Consider the following 20,826-nt stretch of genomic DNA (forward strand, 5'->3'; position numbering starts at 1 on the left):
ACTTGAGAGTACACTACTTTGTTGGATCAATCTGAATCCAAATGTTTATAAAAGATCAATTGCTATTGGCTAATTCACTATAAGCAGGAAAATTCAGGGGGGAAATTAGGTTCTCACAGAAGAATGGTTTGACCTGAGTGAGATACACTGACTGGGTCAGTCATTCACACACTAAGCCATGGTGTGCCGTTTTTCTCATACTGAGATAATGTGCCAGACATCTTAAGCAGACAATTCAACTCAAAGTTTCAGTTAATAATAACAACAACAAAACCCTCAGCATTTTAAAACCAAAGTTATCACCCTTTATTATGGAGCAGTAAACATATTCATATTTAAGACCTTATATGCCTACAGACAGCTCAGGCATACATATGTACTCTCTTCTGTCTTTAGAGGTATTTCAATGACAATCTTTGGAGAAGTACTGGAATGGAAGGAAAAGTTGGGTTTTATCTTCAATTGAGACTTCAAATTCTAGTACCATAGTTAATCAGTTGTGTAATCTTAGGAAAGTTATTTTACCTCTTTGAACCTCAGTTTCTTCGTCTTTAAATATTGTTATGAGGAAGGTACCCAGGACATGTTTGACATTCAATAAATGTTTAACATACAACAGCAAAGTACAAAAGGTATCATTTGAGAGCTTTGGGCCCATGTATTACATAAAAGGCAGATATGTCAAACTTCGAGATGCTTAAGAAAAGGACTAATAAGAACAATTCAGCTTCTTGTTTTAGAAATTTTTATATTTGAGGTCTTTTTCATTTCCAGAGTGTTCTAGCTGAATTCTAGCTGATCCATACTCTTTATGTGTGTTACACTATGGTTACTATTGTATTTGTCTGCCCAGAATACCTTCCTATTTTCCTTCTTCTGGTAGGAGAACACCAGCTGTTTTGTGGAACTCCACCAGTTTTTGAGGTTCCATTAGGGCTGTCAATCTATGATGCCTCATTCTCCTCTCTACCACCCTGCACTATTAATAGGTTGAAGCATACGAAGTGACCTTTTTAGTTGGTAAAAATAGGACTATTGGTAATTTCATATGGTTCAACCTAATACTAGCATAAAATGGTTGTGCGATATGGGTTAGGCCAAATGGAGTCCTCCCAAATTTCAGAGAGAGAGAGAGAGAGAGGTGTAGCCCATCCTTCTTGGTTTATCAACTATAAGGACACATAGACCTAGGGCTGTCACTGATAAAGAGTCTTGTCTGCCCTGAGTTCCAGTTCTAGTCTCTGAAGCCCTGGACCTTCAATTCTGAGAGCTACTCTAATATTTCTTTTAGCTAATTATGTAACCTAATAAACTCTCTTTTTACAAGCCATCACTTGTAAGCCAAAGGTCCTGATTAAGTCAGTAAATTATAGATATGCCTTTCTAAATTGTTCTTAATTTATGAAAGATGGGTTATATATCTAAATTATAATCACAGGTAAAATATTTATGTGATTTTTATAAACACATGATCTCCTTAATTCTTTTGAGAAAGCAGCCAAGGCTAGTGGAAAGATTATCAGACTATAATGCCAAGGGTATAGTCCTGGGTTTTAGTACCAGCACGGTAACTAGCTTTTACTTTTGGTAAGTCACTTAACTTTTACAGACTCTGATTTTTTAAAAAAATGACTAAGGTTTTTATTTTGTGAAACTTGGGACAGTCACATGAAAGGTGGTTCAGCTTGTAAAAATCCTACCACGACCTGCTAGATACTGTGATAAGATACAAGGACAATTTTTCAAAGGACATAACAAGCAAAAAGTTAACTATTAACAATGTCCTGCATTTATATAGTACCTTTCCTGTTTATTACCTCATCCCTCTCCTCGGTCTATCTGTATTTTGTATTTGAGGGAACAGCTTGAGAAGTTAAATAGCTTGCTCAAGGTCACCAAACTAGTCTTGATATCTGAAACTCAAACGGAGGACTCGACTCACAGTTTAAGTGCCCTTTACTCTATTTCATGCTGCATCTTAACAATAATCACAGGGAGGACCGAATAAATACATTCTTTCACAAAGCCAGACAGGGTTTAAACTATGAAGTGATATAATCAGATTTCTGTTTTAAAAAGGTTATTTTGGTTTCTGTGAGAGAATGGATTGGAACAGAATAAGAGTAAATGTAAGGAGAGCAGGCAGGAGGCTAATGCAGTAACCCGTGTGAAAGGTGAAGGTGGCCTAGGCTAGGAGTAAGGTGTTCATGTGTCTCGATTTGTCCAGGACAAACATGTCTGCTATCTCAGTAAAAATATTATCATAACGTTCCTTCGTTCTCTCTAAAGTTTCCCAGTTTGAATGATCAATTACAGGGTCACTCAAGCTAAGGCAACAGCAACAACAGAGATGCAAAGTGGCATAGTAGTTGATTATAGTCCTGAAACCCTATAACATCTTCCTAATATCTTGGCCCTTCACCTTTTCAGAGGCAAGTAGAACTGTGCATAAATTCTGGTGTTACACTGCCTGAATAAATCTGTTTGCTACTTACCAGCTCTGTGACTGGTTTCCTCATGTAATTTTTTCATGCTAATTAGTACTTATCTCAGGTTTGAGATTATTAGGTGAAATAATGCACAGCACTGCCATACAGTGAGGGTTCAGTAAGTTACTATTTTGTATAGTGGTGTTCTTTACTACACTGTTTATTATTATTATTATTTAATATAAATTTATTTATTTATTTTTGGCTGTGTTGGGTCTTCGTTTCTGTGCGAGGGCTTTCTCTAGTTGTGGCAAGCGGGGGCCAGTCTTCATCGCGGTGCGCAGGCCTCTCACTTTCGCAGCCTCTCTTATTGCGGAGCACAGGCTCCAGACGCATAGGCTCAGTAGTTGTGGCTCACAGGCCTAGTTGCTCCGCAGCATGTGGGATCTTCCCAGACCAGGGCTCGAACCCATGTCCCCTGCATTAGCAGGCAGATTCTCAACCACTGCGCCACCAGGGAAGCCCAACACTGTTTATTATTACTACAAAACTGGAAATGACCTAAAGTCCCTGGATGGAGTTAATAAGCTATATGTTCACACCACAGAAAGCCATGCAATTAAAAACAATAAGATAAGTATATAAACCAGAAATTTGAAAGATCTATAAGACAACTCAAGTGGAGTAAATAAGCAAATTGGGAAACAACATGTACTAAATAATTTATTGAAACACACACACACCGAAACATACTTCTAAAAAATAAACAAAAAACTTCATATTTATATATGTATATAATGTACACATAGAAAAAAGTCTAGAAGCATACACATCAAACTGGTAATTGGGTTACTTTTGACTCGGAGAGTGAGATTAGAAGGGTAAGGGTAAAGGGAAATTTTTGCTTTTTAGTGTAAGCATTTCTATATTATTTGAATTTCACAAAAATGTATCATATGTTACTTTTCATATGTTATTTAAACTTATATTTAAGCTAATATACAGTGCTTCTGAAGCTTAATTTCTTAAAGCAAGTTTCCTTCAGACACAGTATTCCAATTTCATAAAGGAACATATCAGAGCATAAGGCAATTAACTTAAATTTGTACTCACTGATTATAAAAGCTAGAACAGAGACTATCTTAAAGATCAACAGCCCCTACTGTCATTTTATAGATAAGTAAACTAAGACTGTGAAATTAGGTGAGTTACTCTTGGGCACACAGCAAACTGGAATTAGAGCTCCTTCCTCAGATGACTCGATAGAACAGAACCCATCGCTCTTGCTCTTTCCATTTTCAAAACTTTGTTCTTATTTTTTTCTCTCCCAATCTATGATGTACCACACGCGCACTCACAATAAACATTTTAAGAATACATATGTTCAGTAAATATATCTATTTTCTGGGGGCTTAATTCCACTCCCCTTTCTTAACGCAAGTACACTGATTCCTTTTCCTTATACTGTGGTAGTCTCTTATTTCCTTGCTCCCTCTCAAAATAGTTTCTAGCCTTGAGGGTTAAAATATGAACTACAGATAAATTCCCAAGCGTTCTTAAACTCATTAAGGAGGGGAAATAAAAAAAGAAAGAAAGAGAGAAAAGAGAAAGAAGGTCCATAAACCTCTTTTCCATCAGTCTAATCTATTTATTGGCATAAATAAGGTCTCTTTTATTAGAGATGCAAGCAAAAAAAAAAAAAAGTAACTAGTAAACTTTAATATCCAATATGACAGTTTTAAAACTACAACGGTAGCCACTCATGCTTTTACTACAGTGAATCATAGTTAATTTGTCTTCTAAACTGTCAAGAAATACATGTTACCTTTGCAGAGGTATTCTAAATATCTAGAAGTTGGCAACCCAGCATCACATCAGAACGAGGCATGCCTATACATTCTAGCACCTTTTCAATGTCAATGGTTTTATGTAAATCTTTCTAAAATGGATCACTTATTTTCCTGTCTTCTTAACAAGGGCATATAATTATAACGTAGCAACTTCTAGATGACTCAGTCTTCACTGAAAATATTAATTACTCTGTGCTGCAAGCACTGTGATAAAATGACACCCTGGAGGCTATTATATTTCTAATTAAATAATTTAAAGTACATTTTCAAACTTGTAGCCTTTCTTCATACCTTTTCTGCTTCTTTCTTTGCAGTTAGTATTAACTATGCCAGTCTATAGCAATACTCCTTTCCAATCTAATTTCCTACATTATGGGATATTGGATAACCAAGCCTTTTACCTGTTTATAAGAAGAAAAAATAATCTCTGAAATTAGGACCTCTTCTATTTAAAAAAATTATATTATGTATGTATATGATATGCACATACATTATATATATGATGTATACAATTTAAACACAGAGGAAAAAAAATGGCCACAGCCTCAGGCCTAATATTCATGTCACTGGAGTCCCAGAGGAAGAGGCGAAGAAGATTCTAGATGAAAAAAGTATGTGAAGAAATAATGGCGGAACTTCCCAAGTTAAATTAAACTTCACAAATTCATTAAAATTCAGTATATTGAAGTCCCTATCTCCACCACACATGAAAATCAAATCCAAGCAGATTAAAGAATTAAGGGCAAAATTATAAAACCTTTAGAAAAATAATAGAGAATATTTTCATATCCTGCAAGTAGAGAGGAGGTTCCTAAACAAGATTCAAAAAGCACGATCCATAAAAGTAAATATTGAAACTACATTAGAATTCAGAATACATGTCCACTAAAAGACACAAGCAAGAGAAAAAGCAATTCACAAACGAGGAATAGTTCTAACACTTACAAGTGACAAAGGATTAGGATCCTGAATACAGAATTCCTACAAATCAATCAGAAAGACAATCCGACAGAAAAATTGACAAAAGCCTTGACTAAACACCTCATGGAAAAGAAAACATAAATGGCCAATGAACATATGAAATGAGGCTCAAGCACCTCATTAATAATCTTGAAAAGGAAAATTAAATTAAAACCATATGAAACACTATTTTATGCTCACCAAACCGGCAAAAAATTTTAAGCGTGACAATATCAAGTATTCCCTAGGATATAGAGTAATGTGAATTCTCATACATTACTGGTAGGCGGTAAACTGTTTCAAGACTTTGAGATTAAAAAACAACAACAAAAATAACACCAACTTTGGCATCATCTGGTAAAACTGAAGATGCATACATCCTATGACCCAGCAATTCCACTCCTGGGTGTATAGACCCTGACCTACAGCAGGGCTGGCAATCTTTTTCTGTGAGGGCCAGACAGTAAATATTTTAGGCTCTGCAGACCACATCATCTCTGTAGCAACTACTCAAATCTGCCTTTGTAACACAAAAACAGCTATAAATACGTAAATGATTGTGTGGCTATGTTCCAATAAAACTTTTTTTATAAAACAGGTGGCCTGCCAGGCATAGTTTCCCAACCTCTGCTCTTGCATACATACACCAAGAGAAATGTTCAATAATGTTCACAACAGCAAAGTTCACAATAGAAACAAACTGGAAACAACTTAAATGTCCATTAACTATAAAATGTGTAAATAAATTGTGATATAAACATTCAACAGAATACTACAAAGTGGTAAAAATAAACTATGGCTACATGAAACATCATGTATGAATCTCAAGAATATAATAATGAGTGTAAAAAGCAAGTCGGACTTTACATAAAGTTCAAAAAATACAAAAGTAAATAATATATTGCTTAGAACAAAACCACAGAGCAAGGGAATGATATATACAAAATTTATGACAATAGTTACTTCTAATGGTGTAGGGCAGGGGATAGTATAGGGAGGCGTCCACAGGTAATAGAACATCTATGTCATAAAGACAATTAAACATATATTGTATTATACTTTTTTGAGGTGGAAGTTAGTGATTTTTCTCTTCTGAGAGAGGATGGGGAACGTGGATGACTAGACTATATAACTATTCACTTTTTTTTTTAAGAACAATGAAACCATTTTTGCAAATTAAATCCCAAAACAGATAAAACAGATAGAGTTGTACTTCCAAAGAACCCTGAGGTTCTGTGTCATAAAAACAACTAAACCAGGTGGTTTTTATGACTGCTTTGAGGGCTAATGGAATGACCGTAAGATTAGTTGTTACCTATGAACCTTTGGGGAAAAAAAAGTCCATCTCAAAAAGGTATATGATATGAGATATAATACCATCCAAAGAACAAATATTTAAAAAAAATTAAAAACAGTCTCTGATCTCCCCTTCCTAAAGTACTCATGTTAAGACACTGGGCAGGCCTTAATGGGTAGAATGGTAGTGGCGAGGATTAGAAGAGCTAATATGGGTGAAGAACCATGAGAAACCAGTAACAACACCATGCATTGTTTACAGTTAAAAAAAGTGAAGGCACTAACCTAAAGGACTATCAATGGGGAACTGATTAAATAAATAGTTGTATTACGGTACACTATGGAGCTCTTAAAAAGGATGGTATATATTTAAAATCATAAACAAGAAAGTTTACTAGGAGTAATAACATACTATAAAGAAAAAAACTGCAGGCAACATTTATAATGTAGTTGTATCTGTGTAGAACTGTATATCCACAGGCATACATACACCTACAGACGTATAGAGAGACTGGAGGTATGTCTCTGGCAAGTGGGATTTCGGAGGTTTTTGCTTACTTATACTCTTTTATTTTAGATGAATTTTCTACAAAAAAAGAAAAATTCTTTGTAGACAAAACTTAAACTATTGGGGCTTCCCTGGTGGTGCAGTGGTTAAGAATCTGCCTGTCAATGCAGGGGACACGGGTTCAAGCCCTTGTCCAGGAACAACCCACATGCCGCGGAGCAACTAAGCCCATGCACCACAATTACTAAGCCTGCGCTCTAGAGTCTGTGAGCCACAACTACTGAGCCCAAGTGCCACAACTACTGAAGCCCGCACGCCTAGAGCCCGTGCTCTGCAACAAGAGAAGCCACCCAATGAGAAGCCCGCACACCGCAAGGAAGAGTAGCCCCCGCTTGCTGCAAATAGAGAAAAGCCTGCATGCAGCAACAAAGACCCAAGGCAGCCAAAAATAAAAATAAATAAATAAATAACCAAAAAAAAAAAACCTTAAACTATTTTCTCAGTAAAGAAAAGCAAAGCTAATTCAGGCTGTGATGTAAACCTACTTAGTAATGCACCCAAATTTTCAATACAAGTTTGGTTAACGTGTAGATTTTTATGCATAGTGAATGAAAACATTTCTGTATAAGTATACATCTCATAATGTTTGAAAGAAATATTCTCAGGCTAATAAGAGACACAAAAATCAAAACAATACATCCAAAGGAAAACCGGGTCTTTAAACATCATTTCTTCAAAAGAACAAAACAAAATCACAACTGATTTGTCACATTAGTAAATTCCCATCAGAAACCATTTAGCAACTTAAATGGTTTTTTCTTTGTTTTAAAATGGAATTAGTTGTCTTCAAATATTGTCGCATCAAGACAAATATTTAAGTATTATATCAAAAAGTTATGCACTATGTATTCTACAACAGCTAAAATTTACTTTTGGAAATAAACATAAGAAAATATATTCATAAAAACAGCTCATAAAAAGATATATTTATGCAGGAATTAATGTTTCCTATTTATCTTAATATTCTACTTCTAAAAGTCAAAGCTTTCTCTCATAGAAGTTTTAATTAAATAAGGCATTTTAACTGTTAAAGCTTGGATATTTTATTTCTCTAATAAATGACAATATTAATTACCTCCACCTAGCGATATTATATGAAAATGACACTATCTGTCTTCAATTGAATAACACAAACAATGTTGACTTATATTTTCTACTTTTAAAAACTTAAGTTTGTTTTTCCTTGTAAGATATTCTTACTAAAATTTCCCCTGCTGGCATAAATTATATAAGAAATTGTGTTAAATAAAATATAAAACCACTTTTGCTACAGCACTCCGGACATGAAGGCTAGTCCCAGGGAAGGACTTTACTTTGTTCTATCGCTAGGATTCATGCACAATTAAGACTTTTTTCAAAGTCTCACTTAACACAGAATTAAAAACAGATAATCAGATAATTCTGCTTTTGATGTTTTTTGGTTAGACTTCACAGAAGCAGAAGTCAAGCTTAATTACACAATTCTGATTTCTTATTGAGAGGTGCTTTTATTTTTTTATTTTTTTACTATTTTCCACTAAAAGCTGTTTTAATTTTTTTCCTCACAAATAATATAATGACCATCTTTTGGGGGGGCGGGGCACAGGGAAAGAACAAGTTGAACAAAGCCCATCCTGCCCTTACAACAGGAATATATTTGCTTATAAAGGGGGTACAGTCTTAAGTACTTTATAAAAGTAGGTAGGCAAATATTTATGCCATTACTGACACATATTTAAAGGAAGGAGGAGGGGAGGGACGGAAGAGACCTAGATGCATTCCCACATCCTCAGATTTCTTTTGTCACGAGTAGTAAAGTTTGTGACACAAGTCTCAATTCCGAGGAAAGGAAAGATACGTTACCAGTGCAGAAGCTCCTAAGTGTAGAGGAAGCACACACTGAAGCGAGACCAGGCAAGCGGTCTTCCATTCTTGCCACCTACGTTACAAGCAGTATAAACCAGTTCTGTCTACGTTTCCTGCTGCCTTCCCAGATAGTTCCAGAGCAAATCCCAGCTCTCTAAATCTCACGACATACTTTACATTCTGAGGAAATCCTCCCGATCCAGATGGCCTACCACCAAGCACTTCTATGTTGGCACAAATAAAAACTTCTTAAGATAGTTCTCCTGCCCCTTTGCTCTCTGATCTAAAGAAAAGTTTTCTACTTATTTATAAAGAGAGACAAAGAAACTGAAGGAGAGAGAGCAAACAGAGCACGCAGGCAAAAGGAGGGTAAAGATACAGAAAAAAAAAACTTGGGCTGCTTTGGGGAGTGGCTAAATTCCAGGCACAGGCAGAAACACATTTTTAATGCACCACATGAATATTCACTACAATTATTTGGTTGTCCTCAGGCACTACTTTTCTGATCTTCTTTCAATTGGTTAAGAGTAAGGTACAACTGCTTCAAATACAAAACCCAGTTTTGCCTTCTGAAACTAAAACATAAAACATATTAAATAGTTTCTATAAATAACAGAGTTAAAGCCCCCCAAATGAGTATTTTTCTCTACTAGGAAATTAAATAAACAATGTGTGTGCAAAGTGGCAAGTCACATTTCCTTTTTCCTTTTGCTTAAAATAAAATGAAATCCACATGAACTGTAAAGAAACTAAAAGAATGATCACTTTTCATTAATTTTTAAAACCTAAGTGTAACATGGCTGATTTATTACAACCATTTCACTAGAGTAAGATAATGAATACAATTAACAATGAGAATAGTCCCTTTTCTTAATTCACTAATTTTCCAAATTATTTTAAAATAATAAACTGCATTAGTAGTAACCTATAATGATTTACATCTGGTCAGATATTCTGATTTCAAACCACGTATGCTTACAATAATGTAAAAGTATAGGGAACTGAAATTATAAATATCTTTAGTCTCTCTTATAAAACCATGTAAAAGCAGGTGAAAGTTAATGAATGAAACGTGTATTTATTCTTTTGATAACTACTTCTAAAGCTAATTAAAGAACAAATTCATGGAGATAAGTGTCAAAACAAAGCTACGGACAGATCATCTCTTCAGTTTGTTGCTTTTAAGCTTTATATTTATAATTAAGAAAAGCAAATTTAAACCAAACCAAACCAAAGTAAAACAGAAACAACAGGACTACTGTAAACACACACACCCACACACACACAATACTGCGAAATGGATAAAACCTAAACCAAACTGAACATTAAGAGCTATGCTACAAAGATTGAGATGAGGATAAACTAAAAGCAAAGCTGATAAAAGACAGAGGAATGAAGCAAAATGACCTAGATTAATATTTACAGAAGAAAGTGGGAACCATCAAGAGTGTTTCCTAAAGTGAGACTTGGGAAAGTTCTTCTCTATAGATTAATACCTGGTACAGATTCACCAAAATACAGGAGCTACTTGGAAGATTAACAGGAATTAAACGGGCTGGGGTGTGTGTAATGTGTCTGAAACAAAGTACATTTAGGGGATACCAAGTAGGATGAATAAAAGCAGACAGAATGGGAAATATAATGATACAAAGGAAATGTAATGCCAGGCACAGACTAGGACGGAGTTCAAATTCTTGCTATTGATTGGTGAGAAGCTCTGAAGCAGATTGTGCTTTATTATGTTTCTCTTCAATCAACAGACAAATGTAAGACTGTAGTTTTATAATTTAGGTCTCAACTACTCTTCTTTACAACAAATGCAGCCCAATTAAATGACTGCTCACAGACTCCTAAGGTTATAGAAGGACTGTCTAGAAGTTCTGCAACCTAGTGCTTTCTAACTAGTACATAACAAAAAGGCTCCCCTTACACATACACTACAGTACATGGGCTTCTTTTTACCACCTCCCATCTGTAAACTGCTACTAATTTGTAGATTATATACCTTGGGCATTCCTTTCTTCTCAAATCAAAATTTGATGTCAGGCCAGAAAGTATGTGGTTCCTAATCTCAGCTTAGTTTCTTTGCTCAAGAATCATCTTCTCTATTTACTATTACAGTCAATCTTTCCAAAACGCTTATTCATACATTCAAGTATTTGAGTACTATGATGTACAGAAACTCTTCGAGACGCTGAGGTGAATTAAAAGGAATTTTACCTACTAGAAATTAGAAATTAAAGGACGCACTTAAGAGATGCTACTCAAGACACAGGATTGATGGAATACGGTCACTAACTGCATGAGGGGATGAAAAGTAGGGGAGGATCCCCTTGTTCTATTTGGAATAGTGAGTAAATGGTTAGGTAACATTCACTGAGCTAGGAATAAAGGAAAAGAAACAAGGTTGGGGGGAATGAGGGAGTAGAATGATGAGCGCTTTTGGACCTGCTGAGTTTGAGGTCACTGAAACAGAAGTATAACCAGGTCTTGGGCTTAAGACAAAGGCCTAAACTAGAGACGTACTTTTGAAAACTGTACTGGGATATAATAGATAGCTAGAGTCACTAGAATTGATGACTGGGAGTGAGAAGAGAATAGGGCCAAGGTTATTTTTAAGGCAGCCAGAAGGAAAGGAATGTGCAAATAACAATAATAAAAACGGTCAGAAAGGTAGTAATAGATTCAGGAAAAGAATAATAATTTCAAAGACTGAAAGGACATCAAAAGACAAGGACTGAAAATGGTCCACTGGATTTGGCAATTATAAGGAGACGTTTACCAGAGAAGTTTCAGTGGAGTGATGGGGAAAGAAGCATGACTGCAATGTACTGAATTGTGACTTGGAGGTAAATAAGTCTTTTTAAGGAATCTGGTTGAAGATGGAAAGGGGGAAAATGGAATGAGGTGGGAAATGAGTTGTGCAAGGTTGCTGAAGGGGTTTTTGTTCAACATTTACAGGGTTTGGGGAAGGAACGGATGAGAAAGTGAGCTGTACCAACACGAGAGGGCATGCAGCAAAGCTCTTGTGTTAGAGACGATGTGAAGGACTAAAGCAGAAAACACAGACCAAAGGACGAGCCTTAAGAAGGGACAGCCAACACTGTCCTCAACGGTGAAAAACTGAAACCATTTCCACTAAGATCAGGAACAAGACAAGGTTGCCCACTCTCACCACTATTATTCAACATAGTTTTGGAAGCTTTAGCCACAGCAATCAGAGAAGAAAAAGAAATAAAAGGAAGCCAAATCAGAAAAGAAGAAGCTGTCACTGTTTGCAGATGACATGATACTGTACATAGAGAATCCTAAAGACGCTACCAGAAAACTACTAGAGCTAATCAATGAATTTAGTAAAGTAGCAGGATACAAAATTAATGCACAGAAATCTCTTGCATTCCTATACACCAATGATGAAAAATCTGAAAGAGAAATTAAGAAAACACTCCCATTTACCATTGCAACAAACAGAATAAAATATCTAGGAATAAACCTACCTAAGGAGACAAAAGACCTGTATGCAGAAAATTATAAGACACTGATGAAAGAAATTAAAGATGATACAAATAGATGGAGAGATATACCATGTTCTTGGATGGGAAGAATCAACTTTGTGAAAATGACTCTACTACCCAAAGCAATCTACAGATTCAATGCAATCCCTACCAAACTACCACTGGCATTTTTCACAGAACTAGAACAAAAAATTTCACAATTTGTATGGAAACACAAAAGACCCCGAATAGCCAAAGCAATCTTGAGAAAGCAAAACGGAGCTGGAGGAATCAGGCTCCCTGACTTCAGACTATACTACAAAGCTACAGTAATCAAGACAGGATGGTACTGGCACAAAAACAGAAATATAGATCACTGGAACAGGATAGAAAGCCCAGAGATAAACCCACACACATATGGTCACCTGATCTTTGATAAAGGAGGCAAGAATATACAGTGGAGAAAAGACAGCCTCTTCAATAATCGGTGCTGGGAAAACTGGACAGCTACATGTAAAAGAATGAAATTAGAACACTCCCTAACACCATACACAAAAATAAACTCAAAATGGATTAAAACCTAAATGTAAGGCCAGACACTATCAAACTCTTAGAGGAAAACATAGGCAGAATACTCTATGACATAAATCACAGCAAGATCCTTTTTGACCCACCTCCTAGAGAAATGGAAATAAAAACAAAAATAAACAAATGGGACCTAATGAAACTTAAAACCTTTCACACAGCAAAGGAAACCATAAAAAAGACGAAATGACAACCCTCAGAATGGGAGAAAATATTTGCAAATGAAGCAGCTGACAAAGGATTAATCTCCAAAATTTATAAGCAGCTCATGCAGCTCAGTATCAAAACAAACAAACAACCCAATCCAAAAATGGGCAGAAGACCTAAATAGACATTTCTCCAAAGAAGATATACAGATCGCCAACAAACACATGAAAGGATGCTTAACATCATTAATCATTAGAGAAATGCAAATCAAAATTACAATGAGATATCATCTCACACCAGTCAGAATGGCCATCATCAAAAAATCTACAAACAATAAATGCTGAAAAGGGTGTGGAGAAAAGGGAACCCTCTTGCATTGTTGGTGGGAATGTAAATTGATACAGCCACTATGGAGAACAGTAGGGAGGTTCCTTAAAAAACTAAAAATAGAACTACCATACGACCCAGCAATCCCACTACTGGGCACGTACCCTGAGAAAACCATAATTCAAAAAAAGTCATGGGGCTTCCCTGGTGGCGCAGTGGTTGAGAATCTGCCTGCCAATGCAGGGGACACGGGTTCGAGCCCTGGTCTGGGAAGATCCCACATGCCACAGAGCAACTAGGCCCGTGAGCCACAATTACTGATCCTGCGCGTCTGGAGCCTGTGCTCCGCAACAAGAGAGGCTGCGATAGTGAGAGGCCCTCACACCGCGATGAAAAGTGGCCCCCACTTGCTGCAACTAGAGAAAGCCCTCGCACAGAAACGAAGACCCAACACAGCCATAAATAAATAAATAGGTTTAAAAAAAAAAAAAAAAGAGTCATGTACCAAAATGTTCACTGCAGCTCTATTTACAATAGCCAAGACATGGAAGCATCCTAAGTGTCCATCAACAGATGAATGGATAAAGAAGATGTGGCACATATATACAATGGTATATTACTCAGCCATAAAAAGAAACAAAATTGAGTTATTTATAGTGAGGTGGATGGACCTAGAGTCTGTCATACAGAGTGAAGTAAGTCAGAAAGAGAAAAACAAATACCGCATGCTAACACACATATATGGAATTAAAAAAAAAAAAATTCAGAAGGACCTAGGGGCAAGACGGGAATAAAGACACAGAGAATGGACTTGAGGATACGGGGAGGGGGAAGGGTAAGCTGGGACGAAGTGAGAGAGTGTCATGGACATATATACACTACCAAACATAAAATAGATAGCTAGTGGGAAGCAGCCACATAGCACAGGGAGATCAGCTCAGTGCTTTGTGACCACGTAGAGGGGTGGGATAGGGAAGGTGGGAGGGAGGGAGATGCAAGAAGGAAGAGATATGGGGACATATGTATAACTGATTCACTTTGTTATAAAGCAGAAACTAACACACCATTGTAAAGCAATTATACTCCAATAAAGATGTTTAAAAAATGCAAAAAAAAAAAAAAAAAGAAGGGACACTTTTATCTAAGAATGAAGGGAAGAAGATGAGAGCAGGCCCACATATTTGTTTTTATACCTAAATTTTTTATCTTGCAAAGCAGGAGACAAGGTCACCTGCTAAGCGGAGCTGGTTAAAGCTTAAGCTGAGTGGCTAAGTGTGGAATTGTTTATACCATCTGACTCATCACAATGTAGGACATTATAATCATCTTTTAACAAAGTTACATTTTAAATCCCTAATTAGATTGTAAAGTCCTCTAGAGAAGAAGCTATTTCTTTTTTGTTTTCCTCTACACCTGGAAGTACCACATGTAGCAGTAACTCTCCAAATAGTGGTTGATTTATCATGGCTGTACTTTAGAACCAGCAGCAAAGACAGGATAAAACAAAGGACGAGATAGAAACCCCTATTACCTTAGTGACATGCAGAGGACCGAGGTTGCTTTAGAAGAACAAAACCCCCCACATGAGAAGTTTCATTGAGCTGGGAGGAGGATCTAGAAGAAACAATTTCAGCCAATGACTACATGATAGAAAAGACAGGTATCTCTCTCCTATTTTCTTCACTACCTTAAATACTTCTTCCTTTTTCAGCTTCTTTTTCTGAATATCCCCCTTTCCTCTTTTGTAACTGGACTCTGAGACCATCTACCTACCTACCTACCTACCTACCTATCTCGCTGCCTTTCCTCCCCCTCCTCCTCCTCTCTCTGCCACAACATGCCTAAAATGAAGTACATTTTTGTTACTGCTGTCTCAGTTTTAGAGATTTAGCCTAATCAAAAGGTTAGATATTTTTGCACTACTGTGCCTCAACCCAGACTTATTTATTTCACCACTAGATGTTTTTTTTCTTATTTTCATAAGTCAATGAGCTCAAATGCTTTTATTTCTCTTAAAAAAAATCCACTTTATTCCCCTCCCTAACTCCTCTCACAAACTCATAACTTTCTACAGGTATTTAGTCCTAAATTTACTCACATTTTCTCTCTCTCAAGCACACACACACACACACACACACAGTCCTGGTAAATCACTGGCCCTTGGAAGAAAATATAGCATGTCTTGCTTTTAAGAATAATATTCTACCATATTAGTTTCTGTTAAAAAAACTGTTCCTGGAACACAAAGTTCATGTGTAACTGAAAACTTATTTAATATGCATACACTGGTTAAGAATATAATGCTGGGTTTAGACTATCTGAATTCAAAAACTGGCCTCGCCGTTTACTAAATATATAACCCTGTGGGCTTCTCAGGTGGCGCAGTGGTTGAGAATCTGCCTGCCAATGCAGCAGACACGGGTTCAAGCCCTGATCCGGGAAGATCCCACATGCTGCGGAGCAACTAAGCCTGTGCACCACAACTACTGAGCCTGAGCTCTAGAGCCTGTGAGCCACAACTACTGGAGCCCACATGCCACAACTACTGAAGCCTGCATGCCTAGAGCCCATGCTCCGCAACAAGAGAAGCCACCGCAATGAGAAGCCCACGCACCACAACGAAGAGTAGCCCCCGCTCGCCACAACTATAGAAAGCCTGCGCGCAGCAACGAAGACCCAACACAGCCAAAAATAAATAATAATAATAATAATTTAAAAAATAAATGTATAACCCTAGGCAAATTTTTAAACTTCTCCATGCCCCAGTTTCTTCATCTTTAAAATGAGGCTAAGAGCACCTAACATAGAAAATTATAGAAAATTTAATAGATAAATCACCAAAGGGCATTTTTAAAAAATGACAGTAAGAACTAAAATAATTATTAAGATGCTAAAATAAAGGCCTGGTAAACCCACACCTAGATTGCCTTAATTCTTAATGATTAGTAAGATTTGTGGGGTCAGGTACCCAAATAGGTCAAAGATTTCCTGAAACAGTCTCAAACATCAGCAGAAAGAGATGCTACATTATTTTACTAATTATTTATTCACTAAATTCCATTTCATCATCAGAAAGTTAAAAAGACTAAATTGGAATTAGCAGAAAAGATTAAATACACACAAAAACATGTGTTATTTATTTGATAATAACTTTTAACATTCAGTGAACTTGTAATTATATGCCATTCATTGTTAAGAGTTTGAATAAGATGATCTCCAAACCTAAGAAGCATGGATGAGTGGAGGAGAGAGAAACTGTAAACAAATAAATACAATAGAGTATAATACAACAGTTGTCCTGATAAATATATACAGAAAGTAGTGGGACCCAAAAAAGGAAGTTAGCCAATTTTTAATGGTGGAGAAGGTCTAGTCTCTGGAACAAGTTATTTTTCTGTTAAAAGAAAAATACCAATGAGAATTTTTTTAAAAGCAATGCAACTGGAGAGCTTACTATGTAAGCCTATTAAACATAAGGCAAAAATATAACTTCTAAATAATAAGATTACAGACATAACCCAAATGATATTAGTACTGAATATCAAATATTAAATGATAAACTCTGAGTACATGATACTTTTACCTACTTAAAAAAAAATAAAAATAAAAAAAGAGGAGGAGGAGAAAGGGAGAGGAAGAAACCCAGAGGAAACATATCAATTAACAACCACCAGTTGTATCTACAAAACTCATCAATTTCATTCCTAAAACTATGTAATTGAAGGGCATATGTATTGCAGTGTGTCACACAAAATTGAATTCTTTGACCATGAGCACGTTTAGGGTTTTTCTTTGTTGGGGAGGGGTAGTCAAAGGAATAGCCTTAACAGGCCCATATCAATTTTGAAAGCAGGTAGGATGTAATTCTTTAAAACTGAAAAGGAGAAGGGACACTATTTTACATATTATATAAAACTAAAAGTGGAAAAAGACAGGATTAAACAAGTACAGTACAAGGCCCAAGAAAATCCTGCTTTCTGAGGGGATTCCCTTTGCTGAACCTCAGAGAAATTGTGTGGGATCCTGCTACTACAATCAAAACTGTATTTTTATACAACTGCCATCCATCACAGGCCTGAGAATTATCTGCAGTATGTGCATCTTTATTCAGAATTTAAGTGTATCTGGAAGATCTAACAGATTAACTCTTCTTTAAATGACTTTCAGACCAAGCCCAAACTGACAAGAACTCTCTTTCTAATCCACTTGCAAATAAATGTACCTAGGGCACTCAAACAATGGGAGACCCAATACACTATTAGATAACCATAAAGGTACACTTTACACATGGCGGTGTAAATCATTAGCACTCATTTGTCACTTAATTTAGGTAGCGTTATTTCTTTAAAAATAAAACAGGGGCTTCCCTGGTGGTGCAGTGGTTGGGAATCTGCCTGCCAATGCAGGGGACATGGGTTCGAGCCCTGGTCTGAGAAGATCCCACATGCTGTGGAGCAACTAAGCCCGTGCGTCACAACTACTGAGCCTGTGCTCTCGAGCCCATAAGCCACAACTACTGAGCCCGCGTGCCACAACTACTGAAGCCCGCCCTCCTAGAGCCCGTGCTCCGCAACAAGAGAAGCCACTGCAATGAGAAGCCCGCGCACCGCAACGAAGAGTAGCCCCCGCTCGCTGCAACTAGAGAAAGCCCGCGCACAGTAACAAGGACCCAACACAGCCAAAAATAAATAAAATAAATAAATTTTTAAAAAATTAAAATAAAAATTAAAAAATAAAATAAAACAAATTTTTAGATTTCCACAAAATATTTATTCATTCTACATTTTACTGAGTGACTAATTTGTCAGGCACCATATTAAATCCCAAGGACACAAATTCAAATTCAGTTCTTCCCACTTTGAAAAGTAAAAAATTTTAAAGGCAAAAATTAAAAACAGACATATAATGCATATAAGAAATATGTAAATATTGCCTACAGATCAATAAGAAAAGACAACCTAAGAGAAAAAATGTGAAAAAGATATGAATAGGCAAACTTCTGTTTGTAGGGAAGATGGATCAACCTCACTGCTAATTAGGGACATACAAATTAAAATCACAAGCTACTATTTCATATCCATTAGATAAACAAAAACTGTAAATTCTGGCAACACCAAATGTTGGCATCAGAACTTTTATACATTTTGAAGGAAAGTATACATTAATAAACTACTTGGGCGCAAGATTTACTGAATTTGAAGGTACATTTACTCTACAAGCCAGCAACCCCACTCTCAAAAATAGGCCATGGCCTTGAATAGACATTTCTCCAAAGAAGATATATAAATTGCCAGTAAGTACATGAAAGAATGTGGAGAAATTAAAACTCTGTGCACTGCTGGTGGAAATGTAAAATCATGTAACTGCTGTGCAAAACACCCCGGCAGTTCCTCAAAAAGTTAAACATAAATTCAGCAATTCCACTTCTAGGGATATATACCCAAAAGAATTGAAAGCAGGGACTCAAACAGATACGTGTGCACCAATGTTCATACCAGATTATTCACAACAGCCAAAAGGTGAAACCACCCAAATGACTACCCACAGATGAATTAATAAACAAAATGTGATGTATACATACAATGGAATATTATTCGACCTTAAAAAGGAATAAAATTGACACGAGCTACAACATGGCTTGTAATTATTATGCTAAATAAGTCGGACACAAAAGGACAAATATTGTATGATTACATTTAAATGAGGTATCTAGAATAGGCAAATTCATAGAGACAAAAAGTAGAACAGAGGTTTACCCGGGCTGGGAAAGGAGGGGAATGTTGAAATATCATTCAATGAGTATGAAGTTTCTGTTTAGAATGACAAAAAATGTTATGAAAATGGACAGTGGTGATGGTTACACAACACTGTGAATTCACAACACTGTGAATTATATACTTAAAAATGGTTAAAATAGTAAACTTTATGTTATGTATATTTTATCACAATAAAAAAAAAAAATCACACCACAGGAAACTTCTAAAAATCTTATATGTTCTGGTATAATGTTATAAGTAATAATCCTAGTTATTACTTTAAAATGTATATCTCAGAAATAACTAATTTTCTTGTCAACTGCATTATTATGAACTTTCATCAAATCTTTAACCATGGTCATTTTTAAGTCTTTTGTCATTTACAGACAGTTCTGGGTGTACTCTGATGATTTTGCAAATATGTTCCTATAAAAGGGTTTCATCTTCAAGAAATTCATGGAAAAGACTCTGACAAGTACAGGTTTCTGGCAACTGACTGTACTGCTGAACTGAATGAATAAGCATTTTCAGAACTCTAATGAAAAACTGATGAACTGGGCTTCCCTGGTGGCGCAGTGGTTGAGAATCTGCCTGCTAATGCAGGGGACACGGGTTCGAGCCCTGGTCTGGGAAGATCCCACATGCCACGGAGCAACTAGGCCCGTGAGCCACAACTACTGAGCCTGCGCGTCTGGAGCCTGTGCTCCGCAACAAGAGAGGCCGCGATAGTGAGAGGCCCGCGCACCGCGATGAAGAGTGGCCCCCACTTGCCACAACTAGAGAAAGCCCTCGCACAGAAACGAAGACCCAACACAGCCAAAAATAAATAAATAAATAAATAAATAAATAAGTAAATAAACTCCAATCTCTTTAAAAAAAAAAAAAAAAAAAACTGATGAACTCATAAAAGTGCTAACAAAAGATCAAGATGAAAAAAAAAATTAATTACATGGGACTGAGTGAACTGATGAGGATGAGTATAATTTTTGTGACTTTCTGTCTGAATTAAAAAAAAAAATCCCACAAGGACTCAGAGGCAAAGAATATACAAATCAATTTTCACTGCAAAGTAAAGGAGCTGTTACAGTGGAGGATTACTGGACTGAATGTCAATATTATGACATAGTATGAGTGTGTTTCATGTTTGGTAATTGCAATCATTGTTGCTTTTGTTGTGGTCATCCATGTACAATGCTTGGTGTCAGTCTATTTATCTCTTGTAAAAATAAAATACAGTGTGTGTGTGTGGAAAAAAAAAAAACTTATTGATTGCTTACTAAAAAAAAAAAAAAAAAAAATCACACCACAAAAAAAAAATTACACCACACATAAAACAATCACAGTGTGGTATCACTTCACACCCACCAGGACGGTTGCAGTCAAAATGACAATTGGTGTTGGTGAGGCTGTGGAGAAGCTGAACCCTCGCACACTGCTGCGTGGAATGTAAATGGTGCAACTGCTTTGGAAAACAGTCTGGCAGCTTCTCAAAAAGTTAAACATAGAGTTACCATATGACCCAGCAATTCCCTCCTAGATATATACCCAAGAGAAACAAAAAGATATGTC

The 20,826-nt window shown here is 36.4% G+C and overlaps 1 protein-coding gene across 4 annotated transcripts in view; it reads right to left on the reverse strand.

Annotated features, from left to right (window-relative positions):
- The window catches only part of EML4 (EMAP like 4), a 163,499-nt gene that overhangs the window by 90,331 nt on the left and 52,342 nt on the right, over window positions 1–20,826 (reverse strand). The window lies entirely within an intron of this gene.

This window comes from Balaenoptera acutorostrata, chromosome 12, assembly GCF_949987535.1.
Source record: "Balaenoptera acutorostrata chromosome 12, mBalAcu1.1, whole genome shotgun sequence".
NCBI lineage: Eukaryota > Metazoa > Chordata > Mammalia > Artiodactyla > Balaenopteridae > Balaenoptera > Balaenoptera acutorostrata.